General features: G+C 35.4%; 1 protein-coding gene across 4 annotated transcripts in view; it reads right to left on the bottom strand.

The window, feature by feature from the left end:
• The window catches only part of LOC118276558 (heterogeneous nuclear ribonucleoprotein L), a 439,770-nt gene that overhangs the window by 171,258 nt on the left and 244,879 nt on the right, over positions 1-23,633 (bottom strand). The window lies entirely within an intron of this gene.

Below are 23,633 nucleotides of genomic sequence, written 5' to 3'. Positions count from 1 at the left end.
GATTAGAAAATACAACGGAAGCGTAAGTATAAAATAGTGAATAATCAAGATCAGGATTATATCAGAAAGTTTTCAAACTTCATTGCAAATGTGTAAGTCTCATACAATCCACTAAATAAACAGAACAACGTTTACCATAACGAGAGAATTGTTCAAATTCACAAATACCCTCATTGAAGCATTTAGCGGTCCACAATAAAGGGACTGAAATATCTCTATCTACCCGCACGCGGCGTGCTATTCTCGGATCACGTCAGTCTAAACTGGCACTCGAAAGCGAGCGGACGTGCTTTGCATTCGCACGGAATGTATTAGAACGATTAGTGGGAGTCGAATCAAGTATCGTGGTACAAGAGATAATCTGGGATTTGAAACTTCAAGTGTTAGGGTACGTGAGGTAGTAGTTCCAATGACTTTTAGTTTAGGTAGTGTAGTGTGAAATTTATTTCAATATTTAATATACTCCTACCTAGATTGTCTACGGAAAATGGTCATAAAAGACAAAAAAAAAACTGACTCATTCAGGAATTTATATCAAAATATCTGATGAGTTCTCAATTATACAAACCTATATAAAATTTATATTTGAAGTGAAGGTGTGGAGTAATCGTAGCAATTGGCGTTCCATTGTCTCTGCCAACCCCTATGGGAGACACACGTGAGGTTATGTATGATTATCTTTATATATATAATTCTTCTGTACGTGTGTATGTCACTGAACTCCTCTTAAACGACTAGACGGATTTTGATTAAACTTTTTGTGTGTGTTCAAGAAGATCTGAGAATGGTTTAGATTCACAATTTTGTCCGCTGGACAATGTTTTTTTAATTAATTTTTAATTTATTAGTAGTTGTTGATTTTGGAATGTTTTACATCGGATCCGACGGACGGCGCTACCATCGCAGTGTCAAATATTAATGACGTTAGATATTGTCATAACATTTGAATAATAATTTTCATCAAAAAGGTCCAGAATGTTTTAGCTTATTAAAAAAAGAATAAAATTTTCAAATTAACGTGTAGACAGGACAACGTCTGTCGGGTCCGCTAGTTGATTGATAAGATTTTTGGCAATGAATCTTGTCTGCTCTAGAAGGAGACATAAAAGATTGTGTAGTTATTTCTTTAACATTATCTATCCTCAAATTGACGATTCACGTAAATCCAACTTCACATAGCCAAAACTAGCCCACACAAAGAACACAATTAAAAAAACAACCTGTAAAACACACCACCATGCAATCATAATTCCCATACACTTGCGTGCAATCACAATTTGAGCGCATACTTTGGCCAGAAGTGTACGGTAGAGCGGAGGTAATGTGAGGGAGCTTGTCTCCCTCCATTAGTCGAATTGAACTGGGCACTTTTGTTTGCAACGCAGTGTACCGGCTCGATTGTTGCGATGCATCGCGAGAGGGGCTGTGGCCTAGGCCATGAGATGGAGCGGGTTTTGTAACTGTGTCAAGGTTTGAATTGGTCATCCAGCAGCAAGTTCGGTTTTGAAGTTAATGGGCAAGGCTTTTGTTCAGCAGCAGATGGTTCATTTGGTTATATTTGTGGGTTAAAGTAACATTAGCATAGGTATTATAGGCAAAATGTCGACCACAATTTTATTAAGATACCGTTTACAAATCAAAAGTCTTTTGATTTTCTCTCGATTACTGTCAAATTAATCAAATATTACTCAAAATTCTCAAATTTATTAATTTGAATAGAAATTTACGATCGTTTTTCTTGAACATAATGACTGGAAAATAGTTCCAACCTCTAAGTCACGAACCGCTACCGCTTATAACTCAACCCCTACATAAAACATGTCTGAAAATAGACAGCACATTGTAATGAGATTAATAACAAAGCAGTGACGGGTACAATAATAACCTAATAAGCTGTACTATAATGGGAAGGTTTTAGATAAACTAACTCTTTGAAGACTAACCATTAATGTAGAGAGAGAGAATAAAGTAGACAAAGAAGGATAATACAAAGACACTTTTATTTTTAAACTATTGTGTTTATGAATCCCGTGTTATAAGGGTGCGCCTATTGCCATGCACCGGGTACAATTCTGGGCTCTGGGCTAGTAAGAATGTTTAGAGAAAAGTTCCATGATAATTTACCAGACCTGGGTATCGAACTGGAGACACTTTGCTTGCAGCCATTCAACCAATGAAACAGTGGTACATCAATGATAGAAATAAAAATAGCGACCAAATTGGCGATATGTTAAGGAAGGGCCAAATTAACAGTACCTTTAACCGACGAGCATGCATGAAAAGACTGATGACTGTTGATGAAGCGATGTAAGAATCGTATTAATTGGCGTTCTATTGTCTCTGCCTACCCCCATGGGAGCACGAGGTTATGTTTATATGTATGAGTATGAAGTAAAAATAACAACTGCGACAAGTGCAGTTTCTTATTCCAACTCATAAATTGACCTGAAGATTCGAACCGTAAGATAATAGCACAAAAAAAACCAGCTTGGAATAAACAGATTGAATTTATATTGAAATAGAGGGGAGACAGGAGTATAGACAAGGGGTGCTGGTGATAAAAATAGGGGAAATATTGTCTCATCTCCATTGACTGCGTATCGGACTGTTAAGTAGGCAGCAGTTATTGTTAGGGCGCAGGTTGGGTGGTAAGCTGTAGCGAGCGCGGGTCATCGTGATTTTATTTTTGCAAAACGATAGAAAAAAAAACATCGTTATTCCGATCCAATCTGATCTGAAAAAATCCGTTTTAAATGCTTGTGTGTACGTCTCACAAGTACAAGGTTTCGGATGTAATTCCGGAATTAGGAATAAAACCTATTTTTGAGATTTTCAATTTCAACTTTCTTAATCCGCAGAAGATACGTTTGATCTTAAACCTAATAGGGGTTATGTTTATAAGATTAGTAATCAAAAGTAACATACGTGTACGTGTTCGATGAAAGATGAAGGTATAATACCGGTGTTTGGGATGGCTAAAGACCATTCTAATCCTTTGAAGTACACTTACCTGTAACAAAGAAAAATAACATTAATTAGCACACAATCCAAAAAAAATATTAGTTTACATAAAAGCATAATTTCTTGTAGGGAAGAATAGAAAAAGAAAACACATTCATTTAAGTGTGGGAAAGCCATGCTTCGGCACGAATAGGCAGGCTCAACCGGAGTGATCCCACGAGTGAGTTTGTGAGTTGCCTCACAGAAAACCGACGTGAAACAACGCTTGCGTTGTGTTTTGTTGTGTCAGTGAGATTATCGGAGGCAAAATCCCCGATTCTCCAACAACCCTTACATTTCTAACCCCCCTTAAAAGGCCGGCAACGCAATTATTAACACCTCTGGTATTTCGGATGTCCATGAGCGGCGGCGATTGCTAACCATTAGGTAATCCGTCTGCTCGTTTGCCGACTTATACCATAAAAAATCTATGTACCTACCCCAAATAGCAAACTATACTAATTGGAATAATTTCTTTAAAATACTTTTAAAACCAACCAACATTTATAAAGTAAATTGAACAGGATTGAAGTTCAATAGTGCGTTTAATAGTCCCTCGAGAACACTCCTCTTACATACAGCAGTCGGGTTTTAAATCGATTCGAGTGAAGTTACAATTCTTGCAATGTCCTTGTCGATCGTGCGGGCTGTGAGTGCAGGTTTTATTTGGTCAGGCAAAACACCATTAGGTTTTTGAAAATAACAGTAGAAAGGAATGTAAAAAGGCATTTCGTAGGACGCATATTATGACAAAAAATTCCTAAGTTAAACTTCGTGGCCAACCTTTGTTTTAGGATAAATTAATATGTCACACTTAAGTTATGTTATTTAGCCATCAGACTACCATAGATGGGCCCAGTAGGGTTGATGCCAACTCGGAACTGCGGACTGCCTAGTGGGTTACCGGGATTGCGGCTTGAAAAGTAGGAGTAGGAACGGGGTGGTTCTTTGTCATTACGAGGCAGACACTCCCTTTCGTCAAAAACAAAAAAAAAGTTATGTTATTTGTCTTATTTTCATTTGTTAATATTATGGAGGCTGTTTCCTACTATACGAAACAGTTTAAGTAACATTCAGGCACTACCATAAGTATTTTATTTCATGTAACATCTATTCAATACTTACTCATTAACAACCCAATCACTGTTCAAGACCAAACTAACCGAAGCATCTCCCCAAAATCACAAACTAAAGCAAGAAAACGAAACTCTCAATAGACCGATAAAGACTGCGATGATCTTGCGTGAAACATTAGGCGAGTACTGCTGTGGAATCGCTAATTTTATTACTAAATGCTCATAGCTAACGGCACTTAGCTCTAGGGCCTCATTATTATTCTAATAAGGGTTGAAGATTGTGACTACTTTGTCGGTTGAGTAAGCATGAGGAAGAATCAAATGAGCAGCCGCATCACTATTTTAAGTGAGGAATATCATCAAAGGGCTCTTGGGCAAGGCGAGAGGGAATATCATACTCTTTCTGACTAAAACCAACTCCTGCTTTGAGCCTGTCGTATGCAGCCCCTGAGACGAGTCATATGTGGACACCCGCAACACTAAAGGAACAATAGAAACGTTACCGATTTTGGGCGTCCTTTAAACCTAACGTAACGATATTCTCAATTTGATTAAGACAAGTTAAAAAAAAAGATAGTAAAAAAACAGTAAAGTGCTTTATAATATTCATAGTTAAAGTTCACTCCAGAATAACCCTGCAAGGATTAACAGCCACTGTAGTGAAAAAGCTTAACAAGAATTTCAGTACTTTAAAAACTAATTAATTTAAAAACTTAAGAAAGCAAGCGTTTAGTGTCAGGATCCAGTGAAAACTACCATTTTTCATGGCAGTGTTTCAGGCGATAAGGTAAGCACTAAGCAACATTAATCTTTCGGTTTCAGGCTGAAAAACAGGATGCTAGACTTGTTGACACTGGTTCCGTAAACTGAAAGATATTGAGATGGTTTATAAGTAAAGTAACTAGCTTTTGCCCGTGGCTTCGCTCACATGGATTAACGACTCTGTGACTAAAAAAAAAATCCAAAATAAAATACAAATGCGCAACTTCGTCAGCATAGAATATGAATTTGTATTTTGGATTTGGAATTTTACATAATTCTTTTTGCTTGTTATGATTATTTTTTTAATTAAACTAGCCTAAGTTACTCTTTAGTACCAGCTACCTGCAAGCCCCGTCAAAATAAGTCCAACAATTTCAGAGATTAGCTGGAACAAGCAGACAAACAAACAGTTCAAATGACTTTAATTTACTTTAGATGTGTCATCAAAAGAACTAATGATAGAACTAATCAAAGGAAAATTACCTATTAAGATATCAAACGGATATATAAAAAATAAGAAAGGTCATGATAGTCATTTTCCTTAACAAAAATGACTCAAACAGGACATGAAATGATGAAATTAGACTTTATCTCAACACTGATAAGGTTTATATTTACCTACGTTTTCTTAATCCGATGTTTATCAGTAGGTACATTGTATTAGGATTATATTATGTTTTGAAAAATAGCACTAAGTAACATAAATAATTATTATCTTAATCTAGCTATTGATAGCTCTTAAAAATCTCTTTAAACCCAGAGATTAAGACGTCCGCTTCTCATGCATGCGGGTTCGAAACCTACCAACGGCAAGTACCAATGTGACTTTTAAGATTATTTAGACACCACTGAGTAACGGAACACCGAAGAAAAATATCGTGAGGAATCCTGAGCTTATAACCTTGGTGTTTCTGGTTATAAGTTTAAAATCACTAACCCGCATTGAGCAAGCGTGATTAATGCTCAAAATTTCTACGTGTAACGAGAAGCCTTTGGTCAGCAGTGGACACTTATGTGTGTAAAATATTAAGATCACCTCTCAAAGTTTTGTATTTCTCTTTATCTTTTTGCTTAATTATTAAAATAATGACGTATACAAGTGCTATTGTGTAATCTTTTTACTGGTCAGAACTAAACATTTATCATTAGCCCATAGTTTTAACTATGTTTAGGGTCTAGCATGGTCTTTGTATGACCAAAAGACCCTAAATTAATAAAACAATAAAAATGGAAAATCATTAACCCAGTTACAATTTTAACCCACGAACCATTCGAAAAGTCGACCTGAAAAGGAAATTAAACGTTTCAATAAAGAATCTAAACATGTTCACCAATACTGGTTTACTATTGGCCCGGAGTTCCGATCACACAGCGAGCCGACTCGACTGTCCCGATGCCAATAAGGCTACGAACACATTGGGAGAAAAAGTTAATTGAGGAAAAGTAATTATTAGTGTAGTTTTTTTTAGTTTTCTTTTGGGAAAAGTGTTGTTTTTCGATTTAGGTGGTTGTTGTAGTTAGTAAGGGTAGTTTTCTAGGCGGAAAGTGCAAAAAAATAAGTGCTGTGTCAGTCTATAATAGACCTTTTCTAAGAGTCTTTTTTTGTCGAAAGTCGATTAGTCACAAAAACATTTATTAAGGAAAATAATGTGTTTTTAATCAACATCTAAAATAACGATGATCTAATTGTTTTTCTTTATCCAAATAATATCTTATATCTTTCCTTATACATATATGACTTTTTAATAACAATTTTTTTACTAGACTATACAAAGACGCTCGATTTCTCCACTGACACTAACTGATGAGCAATTTTGATGAAGCAAAACTGCCCCCTAACATTGACCAAAGAATAAAAGGTATAATATCAGTTATTATCGCCCAAACCATTACATAAATGCAGAACCATAGACTAAAATTTATAGTTTCCACATCACTATGCTTACACCGTGACATTTCCCCTGCACAACGCGACCGCACTCCATTATCTCAAGAGTTGGTGTGCCCCCACCCTATTTATCCGGTTGTAACCGCTTCGAACCGTTCCAAAGCGGTTCGGTCCGGAATTGAACGGCTTAATTTACCGCCAGTAGTTCGGCATGGCTGATTAACTGCTCCCTTCTAGATGGTACAGCTAGTCGGATGAATATTGATGACACCCTGCTATCGACCAGAAGGGTAGACAGAATTTAGATAAAGTATGTTTTTAGGTTGATTGGGAAGATGATTTTGGAATATTGGACGGTAGAGGCAGGTGAGCAAAGGACTAGATTGAAGTTAAAAAAGGATCTGTAAAAGTTGGGTGTATTAAAGTTTGACAGGATGTTTCAAAGGATTTGCATTTTTTACATAAACTGAAGCGGAAAATGTTATGGGAATTTATGATCAGGCAATACTACGTTTTTGAGTTTAAAACTTATCAAGATAGTTAGTCCCGCCCCTAATTCTTCCACCTCAATTAACTTCTGGTCTTTCGTTGTGTCCATGGGCGGCGGCGATTGCTTACCATCAGGTGGTTCGTATGTTCGTTTATCGGCTTAACTTATCAAAAAAAACTCTGTTTTTCACCTAACTTAATTGAGTATTTTGATAGACAATCAATGCGTTTAACTAAGCACTTTCATTTAGGCAGTTAAATTGAAAACATCTAAACAGTAGTCTATATCTGGTTTTACAACCACTATTACTACTACTACTATATAAACTACTACTATATAAACCTACTACAAAAATCGGCAAAAATCGTTTACATACTTCTTGCATACGTCTTCAGAAACAAACAAAGAAGTTACATTCCATTTTTATATAATAACAATCTAATACCCATAAACACAACTAAGTATACCACAAGTTTTATAGTTAGTGACAATCAAAGAGAATTACCTCACATTACGCCACGATGAAAATAACTCCGAGCCAAACAAGTAAATAGAAAAGAAATGAGTAATCAAATCAGCATAATCATTATCTGTCCGCCTTCCGCATAATCTAACACCTTCATAAAACAATTCGATCTTAATCTCATTACGTTAAGGACTAAATTTCCTTGCAGAAATTTAAATAGATAGAGATCGGTGCTGCGATGAATGTGCGGTTGTTGTGTGCTTTATTTTGTAGGTGTGAAGGTTGGTATTGGCTTGGATTGGGATTGGCGTATGTTTGTCGAGTGCAATGAAACTCGGGAAGACGTGCGGTGAAAGTTTTCGCGCTGACTGTCGGAAAAACCGTGTGTTTGACGTTTGGTACAAGTTATACACTTGTGACTAGTTTGCTAATGTATCTGCTAATGAGATCTCTGCTGATTTCTCTTAATATGCTAAATTGATGACAACCGTGTTCTTTGAAAAATTGTTTAATAGAGAATGTCCATTGAAATTCCCTGATATTTCTTCTCTAAACAGTCAGTAGCACATACATACATAACCTCACGCCAGTGTGCCATGGGGTAGGTAGAGATGGACGCCAATTTTTACGAATCTTACACATCTTTCGTTTCAAAAACAGTCATCAGTCTTTTCATGCTCGTCGGTTAAGGGTACTTTTAAGTCAGTAGTAAATAATTTTTTTAGCTTCTTAAGCAAATCTCACGCTGAATTGTAATCATTTGTGCAAACTCTGTATTTTTAATGTTATTCATATCTGAAAAGAGCGACAGGTGTAGGACAGATTTTGTGACGACGAAAGCCCAAAATAATGTTAAAGACGTGCCCAACTCCAGATAAACGAAGCTGCGGACTCTCTAGTTCGGACTATCCGGGGCTACCGGCTAGATAAGCAGGAGTAGGAACGGGGTGGTTCTTAGTCAGCTACGAGTTTCACACTTTCCTCGCCTTGCCCAAGGCGAGAAATACCAATGATTTTCTCTCTAGATAAAGACCAAACCCCTCTATCGCTACAGTTCACATCCTGGACCTAACAATCTACCAGACGATCGAACAAACGCGTGTGAAGACATTTTTTTTTTTATAAAACATTACTCCCATTGTAGTGTAGGAGCAAAAATGATACAAGTACCACGTCTGCTATCATTATTTATTGCACTTATAAGAGAAAATACTGACACTCGAGTAGATAGTGGTAGATGCGCGTTGCAGTGAAAATAACACTTTCGTTTTATGCGTCGGGTTGGATGTCGCTGTCATTTGTTTGAAAGTGAATTTATTGTGAAATGGCTAGTACGTACCTACATTTCATTGTTATCTTATGATATAATTAAATTTCCTGCTTGTCTTCTTTCTTTTGCTATTTTTTGAGTTGGTCAAGTGTAGTGTTAATTTCTCAAACTTCGGATAGCATTCAAACTGATTAACGCGTTAACCGTCGCGTAGATAGATCATCGGTTATGACCTAAGTTAGCGAAAGATTTGCCTTCGTCAGTTTTTTATTGGCAGTCAAAGAATTAAGACTGGCTTTTCATCCAAATGCCTTGGTCATCTCAAAAGTGTGTAATAGAAAATAGGTATTTCTACCTGCCTTACATTGAGCAGACTATCTTAACCATAAATAGACAATCAAGTACAGAAATAACACACAATCAAGTTAGATATCATTCAAATCTGCTTCCAGTGACTAAAGCCAACGCCTGCAGCAGACCCCATCATCACAAAGACCAAAGAGTTTTTTTTTTAATTACTCCGTGCACAAACAATTGTTTGTAAAGTTGAAAGGGGAGGTAAACAGAGGCTCATTTCCTCTCATGGAGAGGAAACGAGGTAAAAACGGCACTCCCTGACATTAATGAGGCGTTATTAAGTACGCAACGGAAATAATTCTAGGGAGTCTGGAGTGAATTGTATTGGGTTGATTGTTTTTTTTTCTGTGATGAACATTTGCATAAAGTTGTTAAGTTGTGAGGCGATGATAGCAGAGTAAAATGTGTTTGAGCCAACTAAAGGATCACTTCGTAAGTGATAAGGTAACGTGTAAGGGATTCGATTCCCGTACGGAGCAACTCTTTTTGATCCACAAATTGTTGTTTCGGGTCTGGGTGTCATGTGTATGTGAAATTGTATGTTAGTAAACGCACCCATGACACAGGAGGAGAAAATCCTAGTGTGGGTTTAATAAGTCTTTAACTGCCAATAGAAATCTGTTGAAGGCAAATCCTCCGCTAACGTCGGTCACCGGGAACCACCACGGCGTTCATTGTGATAAATAAAATAAGAAAAGAATCCGACAAAACACAAGACCTCTTGCTCAGCAATTACGGTCAGCAACTACTGATCAAAACAAAACAATCCTTAACACTACTAACACAATCACCCCCATCTTAACATAAATGTTCCTAGTATTATTTTATTGGCTATTTTAATTTCTAATCACGACCAAGATAGCACGGACGAAGCTAAATTAAATCTATTATTCAATTGTTGAACAACGCTAAGTATTTCGATATCTAAGCAATAAAGACCATTCCTGACTCGAATAATTCTAGAATTTCGTCTTTGTAGCCGAGTAAATGAGTTAACGCTACGAATAATAAACAAATTATAACGTTTTGCCTTGTTTTCGGTGTGGTAGGCAGTAAATTTGTTTACTGGTATCGGCAGAGACGAAGTAAAGCATATTTCTCAAGACCTCTACTCTTGCCTCTCATTGATACCATCAACAGATAATGCAGACCAGGGCAATGGCCTTCAAATAAGAGGGTTTTCCATAATCCTAACAGTTGGCAAGCAGGTTAAAGATTATCCTCAGGAAGAGTTAAAGGTTTTTCTCATTTTTCTTAGGGGAAAGATTGACCAATCACTTCTCCCGCCTTGGGCGAGGCGAGAGGTAATGTCAGACTGTTAATCACCCCGTTCCTACTCCCGCTTTTCGAGCCGGAGTCCCGATAAACCTGCTAGGTAGACCGCAGCTCAAAAACATTACCTACAAAGTTTTCATAATAATCAACAAAACGAAACTAAACTCTTAGAAAAACATCTTAAATCCGAAGTTGGAAGGAAGAAAAGTATTTTTTTGGTAAAAAAGCGAAATTTTTCTACTAGAATCTGGACCCCACCTTTTACAAGTACGTGTCCTTTTCGGCCATGATTGATTAGCTGAAACCACTCCATCTCCAGTTGCCCTACTTTCCGATACATCTTATTATGAACATTTTCACAAACTAAAACGTATGTCGCTTGTAAAGTTTCATATTAGTCAAGTTGAAGAATGACTAAAAACATAATTATTTATTGTTTTAAGAAGGTACTAATTTTATTAACAAATTCATGGTCATATGTAAATTTTATTTATTAGTGTGTGTAACACATTAATGTGAAATTTGTCAGGATAGGTTTCTTAAGATTACATAGGTATACAAATATTAAACTGACAAAACATACACACGTGCGTAGTAAGTCCATTCAAAGCTTATACAAACATCAATAGCAAAAGATTACGAAACTAAACATTAACCAATAATATTTCATTAGTTCTACAACGCCTTTAATCATTTTAACTCAAAAAACGACGAATCCGCATCATTTTACAAAATTATTCAAACACAATGATTAATATAATTCCAAATCACAATCTGTCCGATTACAGATTCGAACAAACGCAAGCTGTCATCGAAAAATAATGAAAAAATAAGAATTAATATTATACTCCCTTCCAGTAAAGCGAGAGGAAAAATCTATTTTGCCATGTCAAAGGGGAAGAACGGACCCCCAATCATTATCTTGCAAAGTTCCCCTACAAAAACCTCCCCGAGTAACCGGAAAAAATCGGAAAAAACCGGATATTTCTGGTTTCGCTACACTAGAAGGAAAAAGGGATTCTATGTTCGGTTGGCTACGACAATAATATAATATTTTTGCGTTATAAAAGGCTTGATATAAAATGTGAATATTGAGTGGTAGACAATATTGTTACGTCGAAATCATTTTGATTCGGAACGGATACGGGTAATATTATAGCTTGTTATTTTGTATGATAAAAGTCATAGCTATAAGGGAAAATTGTGAAATTGTGTTCATAATAATAATACTCGGTGACCTATAAATAAGGCATTTTTTTAATGGTATAAGCCGGTAAACAAGCAGACGGATCACCTGATGGTAAGCAATCATCGCATTGCAAGTGCGTTGCGGTCTTTTGGGGGTTGGGAATTTATGGGTTGCTGGGAAATAGGGGGTTGGGATTGGGCCTCCAAGATATTTTTATATCTAGATTTTATTTTTTGACATCACATACCCATCACACACACAAAATTACCTTATTTTTAGCCATTAAAAATAGGTGTAAGTTACCTCCAAAAGATTTAATCACAATATAAGCCAAAAAAGTAAACGAACTACGTGATAAATTATTACTAAAATGTTCTTACTTTTTTAGCTCGCACGTTCCTGTATTTTATATGTCCCGTGGGGTACCCGTCGGTGGTCGGCGAGGCTAGACGTTAACCGAAATGTCCAGTATTGATATATTGTCTGCTACTTGCTAGTTTGTATGTGTTTGTGGTATTTGTATGGTTTAGACTAGGCACGGAATCTTGATGTGCACTGAATTGATCAAGTATCATTACCTAATAAAAGGAATGCACGGCAAACACACAGTGCAGTGCCGTCAGCCATTTTACGGAAAGTCAAAAGTAACTTTCATAGATTAATTATTATACAACTCGTCATACATCTCCCGCAATAGTTGCGAAGAATCTAAGTTTAATCAATCTTGTTTTCTGACTAAAACCAAAACCAATATTATTTTCATTGACAGGTAAAAAAAGTTCACAGCTAAATCAAATTCCAACAAATGTCTCAAAAACCTCAAAAGCCAAGAATAAAATAATTTCAAATGTAAAGCCTAAAAAGCAAGCAATAAAAGAGATTCCAACTAAAGTTACATCGTCGCTCACATATTTGCTGACGGAGTAACTACAGCGGTAACTCCCCCAAGGGGGAACTCCGCGCCGGGGAACTAGACGTTAAGCGAAATGTCCGATGTTGATTTATTGCCCGCGACTTGCGTATTCGTTTATATTATGTTTCATGGCACCTGCAACTCGTAGTAGCTGTTTGTATTTGAATTTGTATGATTACGTATTTTTTTCGTTTCGTTTCGTTTTGTTGTGTCAGTGCAGTGCAGCGTGGAAAATACTGAAATGTGTTTGTTAGATGTAAATACTGGTTTGGAGTTGTACTTTTTGTATGCTGTTAACTGTTATACTGACTATTAATGCACTGACGGTTTTTAAAAAGATTTGTAACGTATTTTTTATGTGCTGGCCAGATGGGCTGTCCGGAAGTCATTTGAGCAGGTACTGGCCAACTGAACGTAGTTTCAGCAATAGACTCTATGTGGTGATTATGATGAACTAGAAAAAACAATACATTTTTAATGTAAGATTAATCTATTGGAGTCAATTAACACTAAACTAAATGCACTTTCCATCCTGAATATAAACTAGACATTTACCTCTGCTGCAGTAATTAGTGACATAGTTGCATACATATTTCGTCAAGTGAAGCCTTTTGACTTTTATTTTGTTTACAAACTGCATACTTTGTTATTTAACTAGAATTTGTATTCGCAAATGAGTAATATTGACTGCAATGAAGGTTTACTACCTACTAACTTTAAACACTTACAGTTTGTCTTGGTAGCTTAATACTCCTAAAATGTTTGAGTAAAATATTAAGGCTTCCTCGTCTCGGTTAAATGAAAAGTGGTTATTAAGTATTTACTTATAAACTTTACTACGTTTTACCTGGACACAATACTCTATACATTTTGTAAGCCAGAACCATTATGAGCCTGAAGACATCTACTGTTTAATGACGATCTCCCATTTAAATTAATCACCATCCCCGGGCTTAGCATGAACTTGAGGATCGCAGTAAGATCACTGCTGCTAAGAAGCTATTGCCCATTCCTCAAGGTGGTCACAACAACTTAATTTGTCAACAATTTTCAACCATTTATAATAACTTAACATTGACATAAACTGATTATGATGTATAGAGTAGTGTAATTGGTTTTTTGTACTGTTCCATTCGATTAAATAAACATGCTACGCTATTTGCGAAATACTGAAACCTCTTGCAATACAGATGCATACAAGTAATTTCAGTTACAGCATCCCAAAGTTCTAGTAAGCGCAATCTTAATCTGCCCAAGGGAATGCAGGATTACACAAGATAACAAGATCAGTTAAGTGAAATTCACGTTGAATTCCCAGTTAATTTATAGTGTAACTATGTGTTTGTAGGAATTGTGGTGAAGAGTAAGCAGTCGAGGATAGGATGCTTGGAACCAATGTGGTTGGTGTAGTAGAGTTAGTGTTTACCATCAGACAGGCTGAGCTCTGATCTTCCAATTTGAAAAGTGTTGCGTTGCTGAAAGTCAAGAAACAGAGGTGAGACTGGGAAATTTACTATTTAGCAATATTAAATGTAACTTGCCTAACAGGTTACCGAGGCTCCGGCCTGAAAAGCAGGAGTAGGAACGGAATGGTTTTAGTCAGTAAGAGTATGACACTCTCTCTAGCCTCAGCCATGGTGGCAGAAGTCATTGGATGACATTACAAGGGTTAAACCGAGCAGCAATCGAATCCGCGACACATTACACGGTAACCAGTTGTCCAGCCATTGCATCAACTGTGTAGTCGAATATAAAATAATAAATGGTATAACCAAACAATTGATTATAAAGTCAACTGAGCAGTCATACACAAAAGAAGTAAAAATCACAATTTGACAAATACCTAAGCCAAAAAATTACGCAAACAAAACAATAAGAACAACACAAGGAGGAAAATACACGTGCTCACAACAAAGACAATAAGATCCTAACAACACATTACGTCGAGATGGCGAAAAATAAAGATAACGACGACGGATATAGACATTACGCAAAACGTCTAATATTGGTTTACTGACTGCCACATGCGTATGTTTATCGTTTTACATCCTGACGGGCCCTTGGTTTTTACTACCGATAATATTCTATGAGCCATTCTTACTTCCTATAGAATTTAATCCGATTTTCTTTTTTATCGTATTTTTACATATTGTTATGTTGATTTTTGAGTTATTTTAAGACTCCATAACATCTTTATAGCTCGGAGACTATGGTGCCTGATTCTAAAGCATGGGGGTGCGGGTTCAGAAGGTAAAATTTTAAAGTATAAGTTTAAAATGGATAATACGTCTTGAGTAGATTTAGTGGGTAAAGATATTATTTCTCGTGTGAAATGAGGCATTTACAAAGTTCAGCAGTGTGGATAGTTTTTAGGCTGATGATAATTAAGGAGTTCATTCTTAAGTTAAGGGCCAAGAATGTAATTCATCATCAATTCATCACCATTGACCTGTAAATATCCCACTGCTGATAAAAGGCTTTTTCTTACACGATGAAGCAATGAGCATTAATCACCACGTCTGCTCAAGGTGAATTGGCAATTTCAAACTTATAATAAGAAATTAAATTAAATAGGAAATATAGATTTCATTAGAACTCAAAACGGGATATTTACCCCATTTATTCGTTTATCAAGTCTCCGATCATTTTTTAGGAATTATAGTTGCAATAATATTATTATACGTCTTCTTACCAGTAAACTAAACCTCACAAAAACAAATAAACGTAACCCAATAACCGACTACTGGTTCAGTTCACGGCTAAACTTTTATTTTTTATGTCATTCGCAGGTGTAGGTACGGTGGAACAGTGTCATGTCGGGTACAGCTGACGTCGACGGTGTACGGGTGACGTCACACGTGTGGGGGGGGGGAGGTGCGTAGTGGGACGAATAAAAAATATGGTGGCGATACTTTTTTTTAAAGGAGTTTTTGAGTTTGATGTGTCAATATACACCGGTTTGAAACTCCACCAAAATATACGAGTAGTTATGTATATTAAACTTTTTTATAGGGATGTAGCTTAGAACATTGAACCTATTGTTATTATTGTATTTAAATTACAAGTCGAAGCTTTGGAATCGGCCTCTACTAGCATATCATTGTTGATGAGCATCTAGGCAATCCTCTTGATGTGTTCTAATATGTCTTGCTTCCAGCCGAACCGTCCGAAAAAGATAAGAACAGTTCTTCACATATACAATACATAAATAATTTCAAAATTAATTAACCGAAAAATACTAAGATTTTAAGCTTATTCGTATTTAACAATCATTAACAGATCCACTTGTAACCCTTGAATATTATTCCGAAGTATATAAAATTATACTTTAATAAAAAAAAATAACCAACACAGCAACAATTTAACGTCCCAAAAACCCTTTAACAAACAATCAATAAAATACCATTACAATCGAACTCCTACGCAATACTAACAAACGAAAGCAATTTGAATATAAAATTAGGTCTACAATATTTACCTAGACAATTCTCAGCTAACAATTTACTAGCCTTGAATCGTCAATTGTCAATAAAAGTTCAATAACCTTAAAGTATAAAAATGGCTCAATATTGTACGTGAAACTAGGTGATGTCACGTGGCAGCACCGTCGCGTGACCAGATATGATCAGTTGTCTACCGACCGCCGCAGGGTGCGGATGTCTCGTTAGCATAATTGTTTATCGCCGTTTGTTCGATGTCAAATTCGTTTGATACTTTATTGTTTCTGTCACTTTTTGATGTGATGGGAAACTGTTTGGCATTTTAATTTATTGTTTTACATTTATCTATGTTTAATTAAACTTTTTCAGTATCGTTTTTTAGCATGACTTACCAAAGTTAAGATTTTATTTGCAAAATAATATTACTCTATTTAAAGTCATATCTCATAGAATAAAAGCAAATCTTATTCAGTTAACTGACAAAACAAATCCTTCAGTTCTTTAATAAGACTGCAAATACATCCATAACCACATTAAACAGTATATTCCAGTACATATCCTTCCAATTTCCTCCAAATGGCTACCGAGATCAACATAGTCAGTAACCACTGAACATCCCACCACGACCGACACGATTAACAATAAACGTTAACATGATGACGTCACGCGGCAGTTTATGACGTCACCGGTGACCGGAATGCGTCGGAGTGCAGGTGCGGATGTAGGTTAATTGCTGATGTGGCGTACCTTATCATACCTTGCGGATGTGAGGTTATTTTGATATGCTCGGAAATGTTAGTGTGTTTGAGTATTATTATTATGCTGGCAGCAGGTGGTGTTTTGATAAATTAAACCTGATACATCAGGTAATTAAGCGTGTTGGGAATCTGACTGATATTAAATGAATATCGAACATTATAAAGAAAAATAATAATAGGTAGGCTTTTTAAAAAAACTTCGTTGCGATCGATGGTGTATTATTGCCATGTCTTTGATGATCCTACTATGTATGACACATGTATGTACACTGCACAATTTTACTGACCAACTTTTATATTATTACAGATAGATAAATCGTCACGCCTTTTAAGGGGTAGGCAGAGGTGCACATTACGGCACGTTACGCCAATTTTATTTACGATGTACACTCACTTTTCACAATTTTTGTTATAAGTCCCATATAATAGGCGGTGAGCGTATTGCCTACTATTTTATATTAACTGTACTTAATATGAGGCAGACCAAATGTCGCAACATAACAAAGGCTCTATTATTAGCTCAAAGTAAAAATTCCATTATTAACTTTCACAATCATATAACTAAAAAAATATAACGTTATACAATCAAAATTGCGATACTAACCAAACAAACTGAAACTGAAGACTTACAAAAAGAAACAAACTACCGCAGAATTAAAAATAAACCCTAACAAACAAAATATAAGTTTGAAAATCCTTCAAACTCATTATTTCTGTAACGTATACAAAAATATACCAATTACGCAAATATGTAAGGTTACAACGAAATGTCAAATATATAAATAAAAATCGGCCGTCTGCGAGTTAGACTCGTGTATAAGGGGTTCCGTATAACTTACGTAAAAATGAAACAGCGATAACTTTCAAGTTTAAGACTTAGCACTTAGACATTTAATTTCATATTCCATATTAAACTCGAAAATATAATATTCTCAAAAAACAACTGTTAAATTGCCACAGTTCACAACGGAGTATTTGGGTGTTTTTCCACCAGAAGTGTGCTTTGCTACGTTACTGTGGATGCGATTGGCTTCCAGAAATAATATTCGGTAGTACACATAGCATTGCACTGGTGGAAACGGACTCAGCTAAGCTATGTTTATTTATATGGAAAGATGCGTGTGCTACGTATGGTACTATTGATACATCACATACTAGAACTGCGCATCTTCCACGCACAACTAGCTGTGGCTTAGCTAACTTTAGCTTAGTATCAGTGGAAAAGGTCCCATAGTTTCACAGCTTAGCTGTTCATCTTTAACATCAACATCAACATTCAACATCTTCGTAGCATAGCATATCTCTGGTGGAAAAGAACCCCTAGTAATATGGTTCTGTTTATGTAAGAATCCTTAAAATTCAGGGTCAAAGGGCCCAAAAATAAATATCTCATTTCCTATGGGTTTTTGGTAGTTGTATTCAATAGCAATATTGTGAAATACAAAATTCTCTACAATTTTTGTCTAAACTTTTTTTTTATACGGTGAACCGTTTTCGAGATAGAGGGCGGAGAGCGCGCGGTAACTGCATCTTTTCAAAAAAATTTTTTTTGTCTTACCTATCCGTGATGGTTGTCTATGGACAGGACATTAAAAAATACGTCATGGTTCCTAAAACCATTTTTCGTCAAAATCAATCGTTTGAAAGATAGACGCTTCCAAAGTGGAAAAATGAGGTCTATAGAATGTGTCCTGCCCTCTAACTTTTAAAATGTTATGTTACTTGTCTTTAATTTTATAATGTTATATTTATTTCAATTTTCCTGTTCTGTTTTTGTGTTATTTTAAAGTATTTTTTAATTTTATAGTTCCTATTAGACTTAGTTAAGTACAAAATATTGTTAATTGCATTGTATTTAATTTTATATTAATATTTATGTCATCTAACTGTGTTAATAATGTAAATGTCGTGCATGTCTATAATTGGCATAAGCACATGATCTTGTGTCTTCATCTTGTCTTTCTTTAATGTTGGTGTTTATTCTGTTGACGTGCCTTATGATAATAAATAAATAAATAAATAAAAATAAGTGAGTAAGAAAACTAAAAAAAATATGTGCTGTAGATTTTAATGGAAACTTTCAATGAAAATTGGTTTGAACGAGATATCATAATTAGTTTTTAAGAATTAATACATTTAAAAAAAAACACACTTAATTTTCCACTTTCTCAATTCTTTTAATCAATTCTTAAAAACTGATTATGATATCTCATTCAAACCAATTTCCGTTGAAAGTTTCCATTAAAATCTACAGCATATATTTTTTTTAGTTTTCTTACTCACTTATTTTAAAAGTTAGAGGGCAGGACACATTCTATAGACCTCATTTTTCCACTTTGGAAGCGTCTATCTTTCAAACGATTGATTTTGACGAAAAATGGTTTTAGGAACCATGACGTATTTTTTAATGTCCTGTCCATAGACAACCATCACGAATAGGTTAGAGGAAAAAAAATTTTTTGGAGAGATGCAGTGACCGCCCGCTCTCCGCCCTCTATCTCGAAAACGGTTCACCGTATAAAAAAAAAGTTTAGACAAAAGTTGTAGAGAATTTTGTATTCTACAATATTGGTGTTAATTGCAAATACCAAAAACCCATAGGAAATGAGATATTTCCAAAAAAGCGCAAAAAAACGATTTTTGGGACCTTTGGACCTTAAAATTTAATAGTTGCTTACACCCTACCATATGTAGGTTTTCAGACAAGTTTTAGGGGGTCAATATACAAGTATATACAAAATTACAGCTGGGTATCTCGAATTCCGAGGTGAATTCCTAAATTGACTGGACTATTAGCTTAGTATCGGTGGAAAAGGTCCCATAGTTTCACAGCTTAGCTGTTACATCTTCGTAGCATAGCACATCTCTGGTGGAAAAGAACCCCTAGTAATATGGTTCTGTTTATGATAACGGAACCCTAATTAAAGCCAAAAATATACATACGACGAATTAAAAAATGTTCCCCATAGGAATGTTTCAGAGTAAAATTATGAAATATTTCAGTACGAATTCTTGTTAATGGATTTAATTCTGTAAAAGAATGTCGGTTATTTTAATTGGTTAGTTAAAATGGCGATGTTGTGTAATTAACGTGAATTAACATATCAATTATAATGAATTTCGGATATCTGTGTGTTGCGTTGCTTTTATCGATGAGTATGTATATTTCGGGGTTTCTTGTTAATTTTCATTAATTAATATGAAATGTTACTTGATTAACGTATTTCGTCGGAATTTTATACCACACTATTATATATTTCGTTTAAATATAGCATAGTATTACATTTTGGATCTAAATAAACTTTTTGACCGAAAGTCAGTTAATTATTTATTTTATTTTTTAGCCGTAATCGTCCCACTGCAGAGCAAAGACCTCCCTACCCTCCTTCCACTCCTCTCTGTGCAGAGAATTCTGCGGTCAATCCTTAACGTAGGTGTCAAGTTCGTTCCGTCATCTGCTTCTGAGCCAGTTAAAAGATATTAATTATTTTTTAAAGTAGATATTCTTCTTATATTTCACGACAAAAATGACGAAAAAGTAACACAAAAATTGTACAGGGACTTTAGTACGAGTTAGCATTACGTTTAACGAGATCGAAACGCGTTCGGTACTGTGATAGGTTAGTTTAATGGAGCCGGCCAATCAGAATGCTGAATGCGCTTTTGTTTCGTTTTCGTTAAACGTAAAATAAACTCGTACTAAGAGTACAGATGTTTGTAGGACCCAAGATAAAAAGCAGACATATAAATAGAATTTATTTTTTGTAATTTAATACTCATTTCAACACAACAATACCTTAACCTCCGTAGAGCATACATAGAAAGCGAACGTATTTCAACAAATATTTAATAATTTTCCATCAGACGTTAGATATTTGAATATTTATTACCATCTGATACAATACATATATTTTATTTACAAATCTATAAAGTAATATTTTGTGATAAATCGAGACGGGTATCGAGTTTATCAATACTACCAACTAATATGTAAAGTGACTATCTTTGCGTATTTTTATGGGTGATTTGCTTTGCAGTAATGCCATAATTTATAAGATCTTGATAATTATGTGGTTACTTATTATATGGGGGCAGAAGTGTGATGTTATCATAACGATTTTCAATAGTTTCTATTATAGATCTTTATTTTTTTATATTTGAAATATGCGCAATCTCTTCAATTCTCAATTTCGTTACTATTTGCATAGTAGGATTGGTATGTTACAAGTGAAATTCGAGACAGGCGGATTACAAAAAATTACTTGCATACATTGTCCAAACAAACATGTACAGTGGAGGACAGATCTGCCTGATCATTTTATTAATGGGGCGGGGCTAGAAAGCATGTCTCATCAGGTGCAATTAACAATAACTTAGTGGTGGTCAGCCGCATGTGACCACTATTGTACATTCACTTCAAAGCAGTTAGACGTATCCCAAGGCAATGTAAACATTACTAATTTAACCAACACATAGTAAGATCTCTGCAGGTTAGTTTCTAGGTTCCAGTTAGGTATTTAGGTCGTTATCAATCTAGGTTCAGAATCTGGAACAAACATGAGGATCCTTCATTAGAAACTTTGTCAATATCAAATATGAACTGCGAACGGATAGGCTTCGGTGATCTATGAATATTGATGGGGGTGGAGTTTGGGATACCTTGGGATACTTTATAAGCAGATTCAGAAGGTTTTGTTGTTGTAAAATAATCACGATATTACATATAAGTCTGTCATTTTCTTATTTGTAAAAATACTATAAACTTTTACAAAGTTTTATTTGAACATCTCCTTTCAATAATGGATCAAAAATCTCATAATAGCCCAATATAACTACCATAAGTAGTGCCAATGTTTCTTAAACTAAATTTTAACAAACAAATTCAACAACAAATATTTTCTCTTCTACCAAAAATACCAAAAACAAAAATACTATCATAGGCAAGCCAATCCAACAGGAACGGGCTGATACTGACAGTTTACAGAAAACATTTATTTACCCTCATAAACAAAATAGTCACGTATATCAATATAGAAAACATCAAAGGATGTCATACACATGATTGACCCTTCATCCCTTTCGAACCATCCACGTGTCTAAGACTAGCACTGCGAACTAAGTCTCATCACATAGAACGTATTGAAAGAGCACTGTCAGCATATCCATGTAAGACACATCGGTAGAGTCCAATCAGCATGATAATAAATAAGTATCTTTTACAAAAATAAAAATAAATTGTCACAACACACAAAGATATGCAATCTTTGGAGGAATTTGCAAAATCGTTCTACTTGGAAGACTAAAGGGGAGGCTTTTATTCAGCAGAGGACGTCACTCGGCTGATGTGATGATGATGATGATGACAATGAAGTTGCAAAATGGAATGCCAAATAACAGGATTCTAGCATAACTCTTTTGCATAAATTTTATTGAAGGTGCTTTCTAATTGGATATGTTTTTAATAAATAGCTTTTTTTAAAAATTGTCAAAGTATGGCCATGTATTTCCATTCGTGTAGATCCGTAAATTGTAATGACAATAAATAATACATGTTCTTCCATTGAGACTTCATCTCGTCTCAGTCTACCATTGCAAACTAAGTTCCTTTACACGTGACGATGAATCCTAAGCATATCAATACGATACACAACTATAACTATCACATTAGTAATAAAATTCTCATAAGTCTATACACGCTTCGTGTGCGGTCTACAGCAAGGAAATCTACACTTCAAAATGAGCAAATAGCTGCACTAAAGAACTGACGGAGATACATACAGAAATGTCATATAATATAAAAACTATGGCACGCTATCCTATGGTGTTGTATGTGTTCTCATAAGCGGCACCGATTGCTTACCATCAGGTGACTCGCCTTGTTTAATGGAAGCAAGGGGGACAAACGACCAGACAGGTCACCTGATGATAAGCGATCACCACCACTCATGCAACACCAGTGGATTCACAGGTGCGTTGCCGGCCTTTTAAAAAGGAATACGCTCTTTTTTCTATTAAAACCTTGCCACTTAGCATGATCAAACTTCTTTAGTTCCCATGACATGCAAACAAGTATTCCATACCGATAACAACAGACAAATCTACCTAATATTTTAAACGACCAAAAATGCTTCTTTAGTCTGTTGATTTTGACTTCTATACGTTTTGTTCTCATCCTATGCGAGTATATACTATACTGATGATAGGACATAGTATGCGACGAGGGCTTGATATCACGCACGAAAGAGCTCGCGAACTGAATAAAATAACACACGCGTGTGTCAACGGGACTCGAGCGAGGCACTCGACACTGTATCTAGTTTATATTCATACGTTTTTGCATGATTTTTATATCGCTAGTTTTGAAAGTGAAATGAAACACGTGATAGTATTTGCTGACAAAATGTTCACATTGTATTTTATTAGAATAAACTTACTAGAAATGTTATGTAAGAGCATAAAAGGGTTTATATTTTAGAAAAATATTTTGTATGTTCTTTTATCTAAGCATATATTTTATTCTCGTAACTAGAATAGGAGTGATTTCCTACGTATAGTGAACAAACATGTGATCCTACAGTCTATTGACAGTGATATTGCATTTATAAACTAAACACACTACCTCAAATAAAATGTTTACATACAAATCGATTACTAATCTTAGCCCATTCGCGCATGAAGCGTGCCATAATGACGTGCACAAGACGATAGTAAAATGAACATAATATGGGCATCTTCAAACAAGTCGGCAC

The sequence above is a fragment of the Spodoptera frugiperda genome, chromosome 17, assembly GCF_023101765.2.
Source record: "Spodoptera frugiperda isolate SF20-4 chromosome 17, AGI-APGP_CSIRO_Sfru_2.0, whole genome shotgun sequence".
NCBI classification, from domain to species: domain Eukaryota; kingdom Metazoa; phylum Arthropoda; class Insecta; order Lepidoptera; family Noctuidae; genus Spodoptera; species Spodoptera frugiperda.
The sequence above is the reverse complement of the archived record's forward strand: the minus strand, read 5'-3'. Positions and strand labels throughout refer to the sequence as shown.